This window comes from Stegostoma tigrinum, chromosome 32 (genome assembly GCF_030684315.1).
Source record: "Stegostoma tigrinum isolate sSteTig4 chromosome 32, sSteTig4.hap1, whole genome shotgun sequence".
In the NCBI taxonomy this organism is placed as follows: domain Eukaryota; kingdom Metazoa; phylum Chordata; class Chondrichthyes; order Orectolobiformes; family Stegostomatidae; genus Stegostoma; species Stegostoma tigrinum.
Window position 1 is genome coordinate 28064893 of NC_081385.1, and position 18671 is coordinate 28083563.

An 18671-nucleotide genomic window follows, 5' to 3' on the forward strand; every position below is an offset into this window, starting at 1 on the left:
CAATTACACTAGAAAATAATTGGCCTTTTAATTCAAACATGGTTACCTTTTAGATCTTATTTAAATGTTAGCCCTTTATATGTTGAAGGCACAGACACATAAAATCAATATGTCCCAATTAAGATTGGAAAAGCAATTCTCAGCCTGTCCTGCTCAAATTGGATAGTCAATCTATCAAAAAAATAGTGACTGATGAACAATAAACTATCAATATTCAGTGAGATTATATTGAAACCAGTTTACGTTACAGTTTCCTATAGCAGTCACATCAAGAAATCTTTTTCAAGTCTCTAGCTATAACTGTAAACACTGCGGCCTAGAATTTACACTCCGCCATGCTGGTTTCTTCAGTGCACTATTGACCTAATTGACCCAGGGTATCACAAACTTTAAATGGAAAATATATTTCTGCAATCTTGTACATTAGTTTATAATTCATTCTTCCAAATGCATCATGCTCCTGGACTGAAATTGTCACACTTAGGAACTTCTGCTAATTGTGTTTACTTGCAGTGATTTGAGGAACGGAAAATTAAACTGAAACTTCTGAGTACAAGACTGTGAATAGGTGTTGAGTAAAGCAGTTACAAGCTTAAAGTGTTAAATGACAACAGGAAATAGGTTCCGATTGTGAAGGCTATTCCCAGAAGGAGCTAACAGATTCGTACTTTTGTTGTTTGAGTTCTAGGCTTGTTACCAATAAAGCAGCCTCTCATCAGGTGGTAGTTTTACCTGACGGTCACCATGAAGGTCCCAGCTTCTCCCCTAGCCCCTTGCCTGAGGCGTGGTGACCCTCAGGTTAAACCCACCTCTATACCCCTCTCTGTAAAGAGGAAGCAGTGCAACACTCCTCTGAGACTATGCCAAATTTACCTTTTCCTTTTTACTATCAATGTTGCATAATAATGTTTGAGAATTTTCATTTGAATTTACTTTTAAGTTGAGCCTGCTGTCTCAGAAGGACAATCATGGATCTTGGATTTAATATAACTAGCCATTTAATAATACGTAATAAGCCTAATTACTGTTCATTAAAACTGAGACTTACTTCTGCCGATAGTTTTGTGTGGGCATCCTTCCCATATGTAGCACAAATTGCCTGGGCTAATACATACAAAGAGGATTGGTGTCAGTGAATCTACCTATTATATCTCAATGACAGTCAAGATGGTTGGCAATTTCATTTTGTTGCAGTTTATAAGATGGTAGCAACAATATTGATGTCAACAAGGCAATGCTAGCCCGAAAGCCACAGCAATTTGAGACAAAAACAATACAATCAGATAATTGAGTGTCTGTTAAAGAGTTGCTAAAACACATAGAACCTGTCAACTTCTATGAAAACAGCAGAAAGAGGCACTAAGCCAAACAGCACTAAGCTTGGATGTAAATGTTCAAATGAGCTGGAATTAGTGAAATTGTTCAAAAAGAAAGATAAGACAATAAAAGTTCAATTTTTCCTTATTAAGTTTCATTAACAATCCATCTTTATCTAGCTCCTAACAAGAAGATTGGTAGCCTCTCTGAACTACCCAGATACAAATACCATTTGGGAGTTACTAGACCTAACATCCAAGGCCAGCGGGCTCCACTGCTAAGCAGGTTCCCTCCATCCCAGCTGTAAAAACCAAAGAGTACACTCAGACATACTGGGAAGGAGACAGGGAAGCAAATATATTGAGGGTGTTTTTTGTGTTTGAGGTGACAAAACACTGTCTCCTACTTGTCATGTGTATAAATTTCTATTTTGCCTCTAGAGCTATTTCTTTAAGTCTCTGTACAATGTAGAATGCAACTGTACCAGCACGATGCTTAATATCATGGCCACACAAAGTGTGTCTTGTATTGATGTCTGTGGTGTAAGCCTACTGCACTCAGTGAGAGCAAAAGGAACAAGGTGTACGCAGAGCAATGGGTTCTGCTGGTACCATTGTCCCTTGTCCTACGATATCCATCTTTTTTCCCTGGACTCAACATCCAAATGTGTTAGTATGCATGAAGAGGTCAGCAATGTTGGGCAGTGAGGTAGGCATCAAACAGGGAGACAATATATTAGGATGACTAGACTTGTCAGGTCTATGTCCTGCATAGTGCATGTGTCTGTGTGGAAAGGGACTTCCCTTTAAAGATCCTGTAGCTGCCTCCCTCACAGACGAAGTCATTTTTCCTAACCACACTGAGTGTGGTCACAGCTATTATCTTTTCCGTTGTGCCCTTCCAATTTATAGCACAATGGAGGGCAAGAGTGAGTGCTGCTTGGCTAGTGGCTTCCAGCATTCTCCTCAGTCTGGCCCCAAACATCACATTCCCTTCCTGGCTGTCCTTTCTGCAAACCCGATGGATTTCCCATCCCCTCAGATCCTCACCCAAACCATCTACATGGATCTTCACCTGCCCACCTTTACCCCTTGTCCCTGGACTCTGACCAGCTAGTTCAGAGTCCATCCCCAGAGCAAGGAGAATTCCTGAAACTCCTGTTTATCTCTGTCAGCCAGGACTGCCTGATTGGCCCAAGGATTAATCAGCGATCTCATATATGATGAGATCCAATGGTAAACTTTGCTCCAATCACGACCGAAGGAAACTAAAACATTTTGATTGAGAATTACACAGGATAGGCTGAACACCACATGAAAATTGGTGACTGTGCCAAGAGTAACCCATGCCATAACAGGACCAGGAGGGAGCAGATTTTAAAAAAAGTCATAAAAGGATATAGTCAGGCTCTAAAGTTATTGAACTTGATGTTGAATCCTAGACACTGCAGGCTCCCTGAATGGAGAATGAGATGTTGTTCTTTGAACTTGCACTGAGGCTCACTGGAACACTGCAGCAGGCCTGCAACAGAATTTTTGGCAGGGGAACACAGCGGTGTGTTGAGGTGGCGGGCAACTGGGAGTTTGGGGTCACTTTGGCAGACAGAACACAGGTGTTTGGCCAATCAGTCAACCTGCCCTGCATTTTTTTCCTCCCCATTGTAAAGGAGACCACAAAGTGAGCAGCAAATACAGTTGATTAGATTGGATGAAGGGCAGTAAATCACTATTTCACCTGGAAGGTGTGTCTGGGTCTCAGAAGAGTGAGAGGTGGGAGGAATTGAATGGGTAGTATTACACCCAGACACACTCCCTACATGACATCCCAGATATTATCCTAGAAGCCTGCATGGCCAATCCATCTAACCTATATGTCTTTGGACTGTGGGAGGAAGCTGGAATAGCTGAAAAGATACCCCATATAGACATGGGAGGACACCGACAGTTGCCTGAGGGTTGAATCAAACCTAGGTCCCATGTGCTGTGGGATGGCAATGCTAACCGCTGCGCCATCCATGACTCATAGAGTCATAGAGGCATACAATGTGGAAGCAGCCCATTTGGTCTAACTCATCCACACTTACCAGACATCCTAATCCAATCTAGAGCCATTTGACAGCATTTGGTCCATATCCCTCTAATCCTTCCTATTCATATACTCATCCAGATGCCCTTAAAATGTTACAATTGTACCTGCCTCCACCACTTTTTCTGACAGCTTATTCTATAAATTCACCACCCTCTGCATGAAAAAAAAATCCCTCAGGTACTTTTTAAACCTTTCCTCTCATCTTAAACCTATGCCCTCTGGTTTTGGATTCTCCCACTCTTAGAAAAAGACCTTGGCTATTCACCCTGTCCATGCTCCTCATGATGTTGTAAATCTTGAAATCTCAATGAGGTCACCCTCAGCCTCTGATGCTCCAGGGAAAAAAAGCTTCATCTTCTCCTTATAACCCAAACCTTCTGATCTTGGCAACATCCTTGTTTTCCAATTCTGTATGAGGGAGGAAATTTTCACCAATTATGTCAGTCTTGTCCAAATGGGGAAGGAATTGTGGTTGAGAGAGTTCTTGGCTACTTCTGAATGGAATAAAGAAAGTGACCGCAAGCTTCCACTTGCCTGTCACTTCATCACACCACTGTGTTCCTTGGTCAACATCTCTGTCACAGTGCTCTAGCAAGCCTCAGCGCAAGTTCGAAGAATAACATCTCATTTTCTGCTTGGGAACCCCATAGTACTCAAAATTGAGTTTAATAACTTTACACCCTGATTCCATCCTTCCCTGTTTTTTTTTATTTTACGTAAGCCCCACGATAAACCCTATGCCCCGACCTGGTCCTGTTATGACACAGTTTGGTTTTAGCACAATCACCCATTCCCATGTACTCTTAAGTCCTTTGCTATAATATATGGTAGATTTAAAATAAAACAAAAACTGTAGTTGCTACAAATCAGAACCAAAAACAGAAATTACTGGAAAAACTCAGCAGGTCTGGCAGCATCTGAAGAGAAAAAGCAGTGTTAACACTTTAGGTCCAGTGGCCTTTCTCAGGACTTCCCCAGAATGTTTTACAGAATCCTGGAATCCCTATAGTGTGGAAGCAAGCTATTCAGTCCATCACGTCCACACTGACCCTCTAAAGAGAATTCTAACCAGATCCAGCCCCTACCCTATCCTTGTAACCTTTCATTTCCCATGGCTAATCCACCCAGCCTGCACATCCCTGGACACTATGGGCAATTTGCCATGGCTAATCCGTCTAACCTGCACATCTTTGGACTGTGGGAAGAAACTGGAGCAAGCCCGCACAGGCAATTGTCAAACTCCACACAGATAGCCACCCAATGTCCAACACATGGGAATCAAACCCATGTCCCTGACACACGGAGGCAGCAGGGCTAACCACTAAGCCACCGTGACACCTGTATCACAAGAGACAATCATATATCCGAGATCTAACGTAACTAGCTAGTATGTAACATCTAGATACCTAATTACTGTTCATTAATACTCATCCTATCTGTTCCCTATGATATTGAATGAGAACCCTTTGTCACTATGAATAAGTAGTCTATACTGATGCTAACAAGAAGAATTGAATCAGCCTACAAGACATCCCAAATGGTATCCTGAACTATAAGAATGGGCACATTTTGGTAGATTTTGACTTTTTTTAAAGTTTACTAAGTAACTGATTGCTGACTGATTCCCAATCTAACCAGAAACTAGCTTGGTATTGGTTTTGAAGGTCATGTTCCATAATTTACATCTTTTAATTGACACAGTTATTTTAAATGCTTTTAAATGCAGTTCATTTCCAGTTTTGATGGTTCATATTCAACTTTCAGAACCTCCACAAATTAAATCCCTTCGGAGTTCAATTAATAACAAATTAAGGGGCTTAAACTGTCATTGGTCCAATTATCTTCATGCTTAAGTGACGATAAATGAAGTAGCTCTCCTGACTAGAAAATAGAGAGGCTTGCTTGCTAGGTGCTGAAGGACCCTCAATTTTCCCCAAACTGGTTCCATCAATACCTACACATTTTTTGTGACTTTAAATGCTGAAGTGCAGTGAGCCATTAGTTGTTGGGCAAGATGTTAAACAAAACAATGACTGTTTAATTTTCTTTCTCCCCTTCCCTGTAGTGGAATGACAGACTGTCAAGAAATGGCTTATTACATGCGTATCACTAGTTTTCTCTACATATCTCGAAACCTGTTCCACCGAATTTTGCCGCTATGTTAACAATACTTTTTTTTAGGATCCCTACAGCCCTTTGGCCAAATAAGTCCATATCGACTCTCAGAGCATCCCACCCAGAACTATCCCACCATAACACACCAGAACAGAAAGGGCAATTTAGTATGGCCAATCCACCTAGCCTGTACATCTTTGGACTGTGGGAGGAAACTGAGCACCAGGAGGAAACCCAAACAGACACATGGAGAGTGTGTATACTCCACACAGTTGTCCGAGAGTGGATTCGAATGCAGGTCCCTGACACTGTAAGGCACCATGCTTACCACAGAGCCACTATGCCGCCCTTCAGAGAATCCCTACAGTGTGGAAACAGGCCCTTCGGCCCAACACATCTATACTGACCCTCAAAACAGCTCACCCAGACACAGACCCATCCCCCTATAACCCACATAACCCACACATCACTGAACACTGAGGGCAACTTCACATGGCCAATCCACCTAGCCTGCACATCTTTGGATTGTGGGAGGAAACCAGAACACCCAAAGAAACCTACACAGAATCGGTGAGAATGTGCAAACCTGACACAGGCAGGCACCCAAGGGTGAATTCAAACCCAGGCCCCTGCTGCTACGAGGCAGCAGTGTTAACCACTGAGCCACCATGCTGTTCCAATGACGTTTTAAATAAATGATTCTCCTTTGAAAGATATTTTGACAAGAGTGTGGCAGAAAACAATGACATTTAAAAAACCACCTGCAAAGAATCTTCCAAACTCATCATGAGCTCTTTTATAATTAGCTTAAATTTGTGGTCACAAATTATTTTCTTATTGATTTGCTCAACCAACATGGCAACATATTTTATGAATAGCTGTGTTATTTGATTTACTCCTGCAACGTTTGAATTTTTATAATTGTGTAAGCAAACCTTTTGGAGCAACCAGAATCAAAGGGTCAATGCTTTTCTTCTATGTATTATTAGAAAATTACTTCATCTTTTAATGTAGATAGGAAGAATCAACTAACATTTGTGATTAGGATATGGGGAACGAAACATGGAGAACTTCTCTTTTGTCAGTTCTAACATTGAAGTAAAATTTACACTATGACGATTTGCAATGTAATTGACAAAGAGCTCGGTTTAATAAGGAAGTGATAAACTATTCTGCTTATTAGAAAAATTGTGAGTAGCTGAGATTTGTAACCAAAGTGGCTTGTTTGACTGAAGTTTAATTCTCAATTGATATCTCCCCCAGTTAATACTGGTTCACTAATCATCAAACAAATGTTTTATGGATGGCAAATACTATTCGAACGTTGAAGAAACATTTTGTTTTACATAATCATATGCAGAGTTTTGGGTAATAACATTATATTGCAACTTAAGTTCTCAGCAAACATGATTTATTTTTAAAGAGAGCTATATGAATTAATAAAACATTTTGCAACAATCATCATTCACCTTGACACATCTTCACACTTGAATAGATCTAATTCTGTGTCTTACTTTGTTGATGGCAGAGAATACCCCAGTCTTCAGAAAATATCAACCCCTTATCATGGCAAATAATAGCTCAAGTCGCTGCTGCTTCCAGTTCTAGTATGATAGTTACTTATGTGGGTTTGAGTTCGAAATCCAATCTCATAAAGGGTCTGAATTTTCTTTTACATATGCAGGGTGTTCAAATTCATTCAGCATTTAAAGGAAGAAGAACTTTTAGGTGAAGTTTTAATTTTTTTTATTTATTCATTTGTGGCATGTGGGCATCGCTGGCTCACCAGTATTTATTACCCATCCTTTGTTACCCTCCTTGAACCCCTGCAGTCCAACTGCCGTGAACTAACCTACAATGCCAGTGAGAGACAATTCCAGGATTTTTGCCCAGCGACAATGAAGGAGCGGCGATATAGTTTAAGTCAGGATGGTGAGTGGCTTGGAGGGGAAATTGAAGTTGGTGGTATTCCCATATATATGCTGCGCTTGTCCATCTAGATGGAAGTGGTCATGGCTTTGAGAAGTATTATCTGAGGATTTTGGTGAATTTCTGCAGTGCATCTTGTAGATAGCACACCTGCTACTGCTGTGCATCAGCAGTGAAGGGAGAGGATGCTTGTGGATGTGTGCCAATCAAGCACCCTGCTTTGTCCTGGAAGGCATCAAGCCTCTTGGGGTTGCATTCATCCAGGCAAGTGGGGAGTATTCCACCACACTCCTGACTTGTAGCTGTTGGGCAGACTTTGGGGAGTCAGGCAGTGAAATATGACTGGCAGTATTCCTCGCCTCTGACCTGCTTTTGTATCCGCTGTGTTTCTATGGTGAGTCCAGTTGAGTTGAAGGTTTGTTCTTGTTAATGCACAAATGTTAGAAGAGGCCCAAGAATTTTTCAATTGAACTGACCTTAGAACTCCTTACAATGCGTCATTGAGAAAAGTAAGCTTTGTCCCTTCTCAAAGATCAGTTTCGCAGTGTAAGTGACACAATGTGAAGAATGAAATGGAAACATGACTGGAACATTCAATGAATGGCAAAGATAAAGTGTGCCCCCGGAGCAAAAGAAACACATGCCCTTTCTTTTATGCTCATATTGTCCAGAAATGCAGTAAGTGCTAAGGAATCAAACATTGACGTATTGTCATCCACCTGTGTTCCTTTATTCAAAGAAACAGTACATAACATGATATACCAAATCAGACCTTTCACTCTGGCAGAATGGGATGGTGCTTCACTCTTGACAGAACTATAGATTTCACCCGCTCCGCTCTTGCTCCTGTTAAATGTCTGTTGACTCTTAGCCAAACTGTGAGCACAAAGAACAGTCTAGTCATTTCAGCATTATCTCAAGAAGTGCATGAGGCTACATTGAGACTTAGAGCTCATTCCACAGCCTATTATACCGTTCTTTCAGGACAGACCTGAAATCAAGGTGCGCTTGAGCAAAATTTAATTTTCACTTGATATTTGCACTGGTTAATATTGACCTGCTTGCTTTCAAGCAAATCATTTCTGAATAGCAAATCTAAATACATTTAGAAGAAGTATTTTGTTCCTTACGTTCCGGCACAAAACTTTTAGGGATGAAGTGATGGCTGGTCGGTGGGTCTGTGGCAGGCTCAGAAGACAATACCTTTGATCCTCCTAATATTCAGGCAACTTTTGGAAGCATCTTTGCATTTTGGTAAGCTTCACATTCAGAAGCGTATCACAGTCTAATCCAGGTTGTTGTAATAGATAACATTTATATCTAATATTTTCTCATTAAAGAAAAGATAGATAAAAGGGGGCACAATGACTCGGTAGTTAGCTACTTCACAGTGCCAGGGACTTGGGTTCAATTCCACTCTTTGGCGCAGTGGGGAGTCTCTATGCGTCTTTGTGCATTTCCACCCGTAGTCCAAAGATGAGAAGATTAGGAGGATTGGGCTTGCTAAATTGCCCATAGTGTCTAGGGATGTGCAGCTAGGTGGATTAGTCCTGGGAAATGCAGGGTTACAGGGACAGGGTTGGCAGGGGTGAATGCCGAATCTGGCTGGGATGCTTTTGGTGTGGACTCAACAGGCTGAATGGCACACTTTAGGGACTCTATGATTCTATTTTTTTTGCAAGGAGGAAGAGTTATTAACAACACTGGTCTGGGCTCCAGTGATGGAACTCATTAAGCCACAACTCTCTTACCTGCCAGCTACCAGACTGCCTGAACCATCAGCTTTCGGCACAAAGTCAGAACATTGCAGAATAGGGAATGCTGGCCTCATCTGACCAACTCCCTCGCACAGACGTGGTCCTAAACCATGCAACAGGTAATGTGTAACTGGCTACTCTGTTCACTCAACACAATGTTTAGCCACCTTTATTTGCCAGCCCCAATTAATGAGATAATGAATGAGAAATCAGATAGTCGGTCTATCAAAACACGAGTACAAACCTATTTCCCTATTCTTCAGCTTCACCAAGAGGATCAGCCCAAACCCATTAACACAAATCCCATTGTTTCCATGGTTACGAGCACTCCATCTTTCTGAAAAATCTGCAGCTCCATATGGAACAATAGTATGAACACATACTCCTTTCAGTACATAGGAAACAATCCCAATTACCAAATTTGTGCATCAATGCATAACATAAATTTCTTCTAATAATACAATTCAAGAAAACAAAGAGACAACATTCAGAATGTATACATTATTTAGACATTTTCTTGAAGGATGGGTTTTGATAACCAATTTGTATTTCACTGTGTTGTGTTATAAAAGTACAAGAAATATGTTTTCTGTCAAGAATAAGAGACACAGAGGAAGAAAAGAATTCTTTCAATTCTTGTAAGTAACAGTGTTAATCACAATGCTCTGGTCACTGGAAGGAAAACAGCTTCCAACTGTCTAATATTCAAATTCTTCAAGGTATGTAAATATAGAACAAATTCTCTTATTGCCTACCTGTCAGAGACCAATGAGAATGGTTACCATGTTAGTCTTGCATATTGCCCAATTTTACTTTTGTTCATGATCACTGCTCAAAAAATAGTTTATTAATAAAATCAAAGAACTACAGATCTGGAAATCTGAAACATAAATAGAAATTGCTGGAGAAACTCAAAGGTCTGGCAGCATCTGTAGTGAGCATAACAGAGTTATCATTTCTACATCTGTTACTTCATCAGCACTGAAAATAGCTGGGAAAGGATATTATTTATGTGGTGGGGCTGGGGAATGAATAGAGTACCAGGAGATTGTGCCTAGAGAGAGGAAAAAAGTGAATGGCAAACTGTTGAGACCTCCATTATTTCAGTTTTATGTTTACTTCTAATAATTTTGGTTTGGAGCAGTGACTTGAAAACTAATGGTGAACTTTGGACTGTGAGCTGCAGCTTGTTTGAAAAAAAACAAAAAAAAACCTGTTATTTACTTATGAGGCCAGGTGTGGAAGTTAATTGCAGTTTGATTCTTGGTCAAAGAATACTCCATAGGTATTTTCGTTCTGGAAATGCATTACTTTCTAACAGATGGCAGAAGTTTGAAAGTTAACAGGGATCTCGCAGACCATTATGGAGCCAATCTGTCTAACAAAGACAATTTTAAAAAAAGAAGAGAAACCAAAGTTTGAAATAGATTTTGAACTGGGTTAAGTCAGAAGGTTTGATTGCTGCCTGGTTGACCTCCCATTATCAACTTATTGAAAGATCAGACAATAGAATCCCACTTTTGGGCCAAAGGACCTGTTCCCACACCATAGGGAATCTAATCTAATCTTATAAGACAAAAATGAATATTCCTTCAAGCTGACAGGAAGCTATATGCATATATTGGTGTCATCAGAATTCAAGCAACGTGCCGATGAGATTACAGATCCTGCAGAAAGCTTAAGTGACATGACCAGTTAAATCTCATTTATTTTGTCTTTTGATTTATCCCCTAACTGTGCCTGTTTGTCTTTCTGTATTGATGAGAGTGGGGGTGAGAATTAAAGGAAATGGGATTTAAATCATAGACATTAATTAAATTGCCTTTTTGTCTCACTTCGCTCTGCTAAAGCTACTGTCTTATTAATAAATTGTTAATTTTTCTTTAAGCTATAAACCTGACGCCTGGCATTAGTTATTCCAAAAGTCTGGTTAGCAAGCATCAGGATCAATTTTTTTTTGCGTCCATGAAGTTTTTTTTATTTTACTGTGTTGTGAATACAGATATTGGGAGGTTGGTTTCAGCTGGCTGTCTTATAACACGAACAGAAAGACCACCAATGATAAGCCAGGAGAGAGAGAAATGTTGGGTAGGGTGAAAAGAAGAAGTGTAAATTATTGACAATAAGTTGGCTATGCTGGGAACAACTCAAACAACACCAGACTTGGGGTGTAGGCGGAGCGTAATGAACATGGAAGAGAGTGTTCATGCTCAGGAGCTTTTAAACTCAATGTCAAATCAGGAAGATTGTGAGGTACCAGAGTGGAAGATGAACTGTTGAGCCTCAGTGGAGCACTGCAGCAGGTTTGAAACAGAAATGTTTCAGGGAACATGGTACTGCGGTAAAGTGGCAGGCAACTAAAAGCTCAGATAATAAAGTGTGAAGCTGGATGAACACAGCAGACCAAGCAGCATGTCAGGAGCACAAAAGCTGACGTTTCAGGCCTAGACCATTCATTGCTCTCTGATGAAGGGTTTAGGCCTGAAACGTCAGCTTTTGTGCTCCTGAGATGCTGCTTGGCCTGCTGTGTTCATCCATCTTCACACTTTATTATCTTGGATTCTCTAGCATCTGCAGTTCCCATTATCTCTGATACAACTAAAAGCTCAGCATTATTTTTAGAGATAAAACGTAGGTGTTCGTCAAAGCAGTCACCCAGTCTGTGTTTCACCTCCCCAGTGCACAGGAGACGACACAATGACCAGTGAATACAGTGACTAAATTGAGTGAAGTGCAGGTAAATTGTTGTTCCACCTGAAAGGTTTATCTGGGGCATGGGTATTGAGGAGGGACGAGATAAACAGGCTTCAGTGATTGCATGGGAAGATGCTGTGAGGCTGCAAGGGGGTGTTGGGGTTGGAGAAAGAGTGGGCTAAAGTCTCTTTGGAATGCTAACAAGGAGAGAACGGAAATATGTGTCTGGTGATCACATCCCAGAGATGATGGAAAAGTTGGCTTTTAATCTTTTGGATGTGAATGCCAATGGAATGGGAATTAAGGACCAATGGAACCTATCATTGTTGAGGGAGGGGGAAGAATAGGTAAGGGCAGAAGTGTGAGAAATGGGTCAGACACAGCTAAGGGCCCTATCAAACATGGTGGTGGGGAATCCTCGATTGAAGGAAAAGGTGGCCATTTCTGAGGCTCCCTTGTGGAATGTTCTATCATTAGAAGACATAGCAGAGACAGAGAAACCAGGCGAATGACATGGAGCTCATACAGGAAGCAGGGTGTGAGAATGTGTAGACCAGGTAACTGTGGTTCTCGATGGATTAGCAATGGATAAACAATGCCTAATTTATTCCTGGAACTGGAAACAGAGATGGCAAGGAAGGAAAGGGAGGAATTGGAAACTCAGATATTTGTCAAATCAAGATGGTAACCAATTTCCTGACTCCACTCACCTCTACCAACTTTTGGAAGGTAACTTAAAATGAACTATTGTAGATACCCTTCTACAAAAGACAGAAGTGATATGCTTTTACCTTTTTTGGAATAGGTTGCCATGGCCTTTGATCAAACTCTGTAAGGGCTGAGCCTGAACAAATGGCATATTAAATCACCTGGATACAACAAAAACTGAATGGGAAACAATGATATCCACCTTGTGTGACCCACAATTTTTCCACACATTTTCCTTAACTAAGTAGATAAATGTTCTGGCCGGTTGTTTTACAGGTACATGCCCTTTTGTGTACTACAGTACCTGGTTGGCAAAGACCTAGTGGTATTATTGCTGGCCTGTTAATCCAGAGGCCCAGGTCATATTCTGGGGATTTGGGTTGGAATCCCACTGTGGCAGATGGTGGAATTTGAATTCAATATAAAAGAAAGCTCTGGAACTTAAGAGTCTAATTTTGACCATGAATCCATTGCCGCAAAAACCCATCTGGTTTACAAATGTCCATTAGGGAAGGAAACTGTCGTCTTTACCTTCTCTGGTATACATGCTACTCCAGACCCATAGCAATGTGGTTGACTCTTAACTGCCCTCTAATCAATTAGGGATGGGCAATAAATGCTGCCTACAGGAGGACACCCTCATCCAATCACTGGATTTAAAAAAAACAGAGAATTCAATAGCCTTTAGGTTAAGAGCTAAGAAGCCAATCCCAGGAAGAGTTGTGACATTTTTTATTCATTCACAGGATATGTGCTTTGCTAGCAGGGCCAGCATTTATAGCCCATCTTTAATTGCCCTCAATCTGAGTTGGCTTCCTCATGCCAGGTCAGAGGGCAATTAAGGATCAACTACAATGCTGTGGGTCTGGAATTACATGCAGGCCAGACTTAGTAAGGAAAACATATCAGCTTCTGTAAAGGGCATTAATGAATCAGATGGGATTTTATAACAAATTAGAAGTTGCACAGTCATTTGTAGGCTAGCTTCCAATTGCAGATTTTTTTTCATTAGACTGACACGTTGGGATTTAACTACATGTCATCAAAATATTAGCTTGAGGCTCTGGATTTTGAAAAAAAACATGGTATTACCTTGACCATGTATTTCACTTAGTTTTGTTTTAGATTTCCAACATTTGTAATTTATACTTTTCTGGTTTCCAAAATGACCTGAGCCTTAATTTGATGTTAGTGTGCCGAAATTATACAAGGCAAAAATGATGAACAGTGGGCAGTAATTGAAAACATAATTTCACATTGTCCTTCGGTTCTCATATTTTATGTGAAAAACATGATATTTACTCCTGTCTTATTGCATTACCTCATTCCCACAGTTCAAATATCGCTAAAGTGTTCAGAACTGGCTATCTTTGATTTGATTTATCAAACTTAGATTATGTATTTGTCATTATGCTTGGTACCTATTCTCTTCCTGCTGGTTGCACTTTGAACTCACTCATGTCTCAGTTTCGATTCAGATTCTCAGCAACTTTCTGCCAATGTTACAGTGGAATCATGAAAGAATGAGATGGCAGCCATTCTGGTATCCTCTGGGATTGAATACTCCGGGCTCCTATTTCATTACAGCTGTGGCACTGTAAGAAATACAGCAGGGTGCTGTGGATATCAGATTGCTGCAGCTCTTAAAGAATTACTACTCAAAACTAAAGGCAAAAAGTTCAGCGGGCTGCAATTGACTCTATGCTTAAGGGTTCAAATGAATTGTGGAAAAAAATACATGCTCTTTCCTGAAATGATGTTCAGAGATGCAATGTGACAGCAAAGGTGGAAGGATGGTCAATGTAACATAGGAACAGCAATAGACCATTTGACCCATTAAGTCTGTTCTGCCATTGAAATAGAATGTAACTGATCTCTGCCGAATTACACTTGATATCTTTGAAATCAGAAAAACCTTATTCTTGAGTATTTTCAACATTTGAGCCTCTGCAATCCTCTGGAGTAAACAATTCCAGAAAATGCCTCCCAGGGAAGGCTTTCCTCCTCATTTGCCCTAATTGGCCCCTCCTTTATTCAGAGGTTTCTATCCCCCTAGACACCAGAACAAGGGAAGCATCCTTCCTTTCAAAGCACGTACAAAATAGTCTGTTTCAATTCTCTGTGATCCGTCCAGCGAGACTTTATTGTTTTCCCTTTGAGGCAAGTGCCTCCTTACTGAGGGAAAGTGACCCAAATTGCTTATGACATTTAGATGGTCTAGGAGCACATGGTATCATAGAATCCCTACAGTGTGGAAGCAGGCCATTCAGCCCCACACTGACTGTCCAAAGAGCATCTCACTCAGACACACCCTTCTACTCTATCCCCGTAACCCTGAATTTCCCAGGTTATTCCTTTCAACCTACTCATCCCTGTGGACAATTTAAATATCCAATCCACCCAACCTGCACATCTTTGAAGTGTGGGAGGAAACCCACACGGACACAGAGAGAATGTGCAAACTCCACAGCAACAGGTGTCCGAGGGTGGATTTGAATGCAGGTCCCTACCATGGTGAGGCAACAGTGCTAACCGCTGAGCCACCGTACCACCCCTGGTAACACAGCACTGTTTCTGTTTGATGCTGATAAGTGGGTGTTTTGTTCTATAAAGTGAGAACAAGCATTTCAACTCACTTAAGACCAAAATGTTGAATTGCAACCCAGAGGAAAATACTTGCATCTTTTGTCCAGCAGTTCTCTCCTGCATAGGAATACTGATTTAATTTGTTAACACTCTCTCCCGTTTATTGGGATACAAGGGAGATTTATTCCTCTGGATTTATGCTCATTATTCTATGTTGGATTTGTCACTAACCATATCTGAAAATGGGCATTTCATGTCTATGATCTCGAGTACTCCTTTTTCCATCTACCAGCTATGAAAATAATAGACAAAAGTATCCAACGGCAAGCCTTTAGTTCAAATAAGTTTACAGAAATCCAGCATTTACAACAATTTGGTCATACTCCTCGACAGACAGAATGGATCGGGCATAAACCAACAGTTTATTTCACAGTCGGTAAACAAGCAGGAACACAAAGAAATCATTTGCAGTAATTTACTATGAGTGTTATTGTTACTGAACAAAGCAAAACTATTTCTCAGCATAAAACAGTCTGTCATTCACTTGACTGATTTCTCTAGTAATTACGGCCGATGGCTAATGTAGTCCTACTCCAGTAAATACGTCCAAATTGGAAATTTCAGACTGCAGAACTGTGCCGAAAATCATTGATTTTGCCCCCTCTCCTCAAACTAAAGCAGACTAGATTATCCCTCATTGCAGTGTTGACTTGCGAGATATTATTGTCTTAAAATGTCTGCTATCACTGCCTGCACAACAACAGTCAGTTTATTTGCAAACAATTCCACTATAAGGAAAATACCTTGACATGTTATTGAGCAATGTGTTGGCTTTATTAATGAGTAATGTTATTTTTCTGCCTGTAGTGTTAAAATGTACTTTGCGAATGTAGAAGATTAGACAATTTATTTATCCAAGATTTCACAACGTAAATACAAGTAATCAGTGTTTGTTTTTTTTTCCTTAGCTGCTACTATTTTACATTTGAAATTGCCGATTAGATAGCAATTATTAGATCTCTGTGGGTTTCATCCTTGGAGTCATAACGTGTTTATTTATAACATTTTGACAGCTCTGGACTCCTGCTGGCAACATTTTCTGCTTGTAGCTTTCTCAATTCTACCAAGATGGATAAAGCAAAAGCATTAAGATATCTCCAAAAAAACATCTGCCTACTTCAAGCTCTTGCATTTCCTTTTTGCCAATGACATGATTTTGGGGCTGTCATTGCTTCTGTGTCAAATATCTTAACTGTGGAGAACAATCAAATCTTTTATAGTCAACAAGAAATCCAACAGATAATTCAGACCAAACTTCATTCGCCAGACTGAATGACATTGTGAAATCGGTTGCCACGGAGTGTAGTTATGATAAATAGTGTGGACGCCCTCAAAGAAAAGATAGCCGAGAAAAGAAGAAGAAGGGAGTGGAGAACTGTGCAGATCGAGTTAGATGGAATAGGAAATGTGGATGCTTTGTGTGGACCATAAATGGTAGCTTTTCAACTCACCTGCAAAATGACCAAAATTCGACGCTGAGGTCAATGGATATGTGGAATGATATGATGAAGTAGGCTTGGGAAGACAAATTTAGTAGTTTCAGTAATTTGCGCGGCAGGATGTGCAAATATATGCACCCATCCTGAGCTGCTTAGGTCATAAAACGCTTTCTACATTGAATAGATGAGTCTGGCAGGTACTATGCTCCTGCTCAGCTCCACGGTTATGTTCAGGTATGTTTGGTTGGCCTACCTCCGTTTGCTTCAACTCCTCACAAACCTCAGGAGGGTATCAAAGCAAAAACAAACTAGCTTTTGTCATTCTGGGATCTACTCCTAAATTTCATCTTTTGTTGTTTCCTACTTCAGCTCTTCAAAGTTCCATCTCCAGATTAGCCCTTTAAATCTTGTTGGTTCACTTTCATCATTTAGGTTCTCATTGTTACCAGTGACACACGTTGGTGCCAAACTTAAAATTAGAAGGTTAATGAGCTGCCCGAATTAAAATGTAAATGGCAGATAGATTGAAATTATTTCCAGATTTTCCTCATGATATCAGACACCCCTTAACCCGACTTGTCTGAGATAATGTGGGTACTATGAGCAGATCTGGACACCACATCATGGGAAGGATATATTGGCCTTTGAGGGAGTAAAACATAGGCTTACGAGAATAAAACGGGGCTTCAAGAGTTAAATTGTGAGGAGAGATTATTCAAATTTGGTCATTTCTTTCTAGAATTTAGAATTAACTGGTGATCTGATCAAAATCTCCCATATATTAACAGGAAAAGACAGGGTAGATAAAGATAAATTATTTTCATTGGTTGGGGATTCCAGAATTAGGGAGCATAGTCTAAAAATTAGGGCCAGACCGCTCAGGAAACATGTTAAGAAGGACTTCTACACACAAAGGGTTTGACAGGTTTGGAAATCTCTTCCACAACTGGCAGTGGATGTTGGATCAGTTGTTCATTTTTAACATGAGACAGATAAACTTTTGGGTCAAAGGCAGGTATTTGGAATTAAACAACAGATTACATATGATTGCATAGTGGAACAGGCTTGAGGGGCTGAATGGCCGGCACATGTTCCTCTGTTCCCAATATTGTGGTCTATGTGGGATAAAGAATATTTGCTTAAACCTTTCAAAGTGGCACTTCCACATTGTATTTATAGCTACTTGAGAAAGGATTGTATTAAAATGATAAGCTTATGGTAGAGCAAGCACACTAAGTCATTACAAGAATCATTTACTCACTAGGGCTGTGATAGTTTATTGAGTTGAACCATTTTCATTGAGCATTGTGCAGGTTTAGTGTATGAACTATGAATTCTACAGCTTATAATCCACAGGAGCAAGTGCTTTTCTGCAGTAGATACAGTATCTTTAATCATATGTCACAATCACTATTAATTTTCAACATTTCATTCCATTCAAGCAATACTCACAATTTCCCAAAAATTTGCAACAAGGTCCAGAGATCAGGCAGCTCTGACCAGACTGTTTTATATGATTGGGTACTAGGATGGTGGAAAGAGAAAATGCAAAAGACGACTTTGAAAAACTGATAAATACTTCTGACAACACAGAAGAGAAAAATGATTTACTGATTGAGGAACACAGTGCCACTGCATGGCAGAATTTTGCATAACTATTGTATTCAGATGGTGGAATGTGTTTCACAGATACACAAATGAGAAGAATAAATGTTTGGAAGAAGGAAGGATTTTCCATAGAATAGCACAGCATGATAGACAGATACAGTTTCACAGCAAGAAACACACAGTTTTTAATCCAAAATTGAAGCCTGGCAAACTCACTTAGCAACAAAGCTTCACATGATATTTTTAATACAAAAGCAGGCTGTGGAAACTTTTACATTAAAGATTTGACTCAAACTGCAGCACCTACCATTCTGCGTCATAAAACTGGGTGACTCTTTATCATCAGCAAAAAAAAATTTCAATAAAGCAT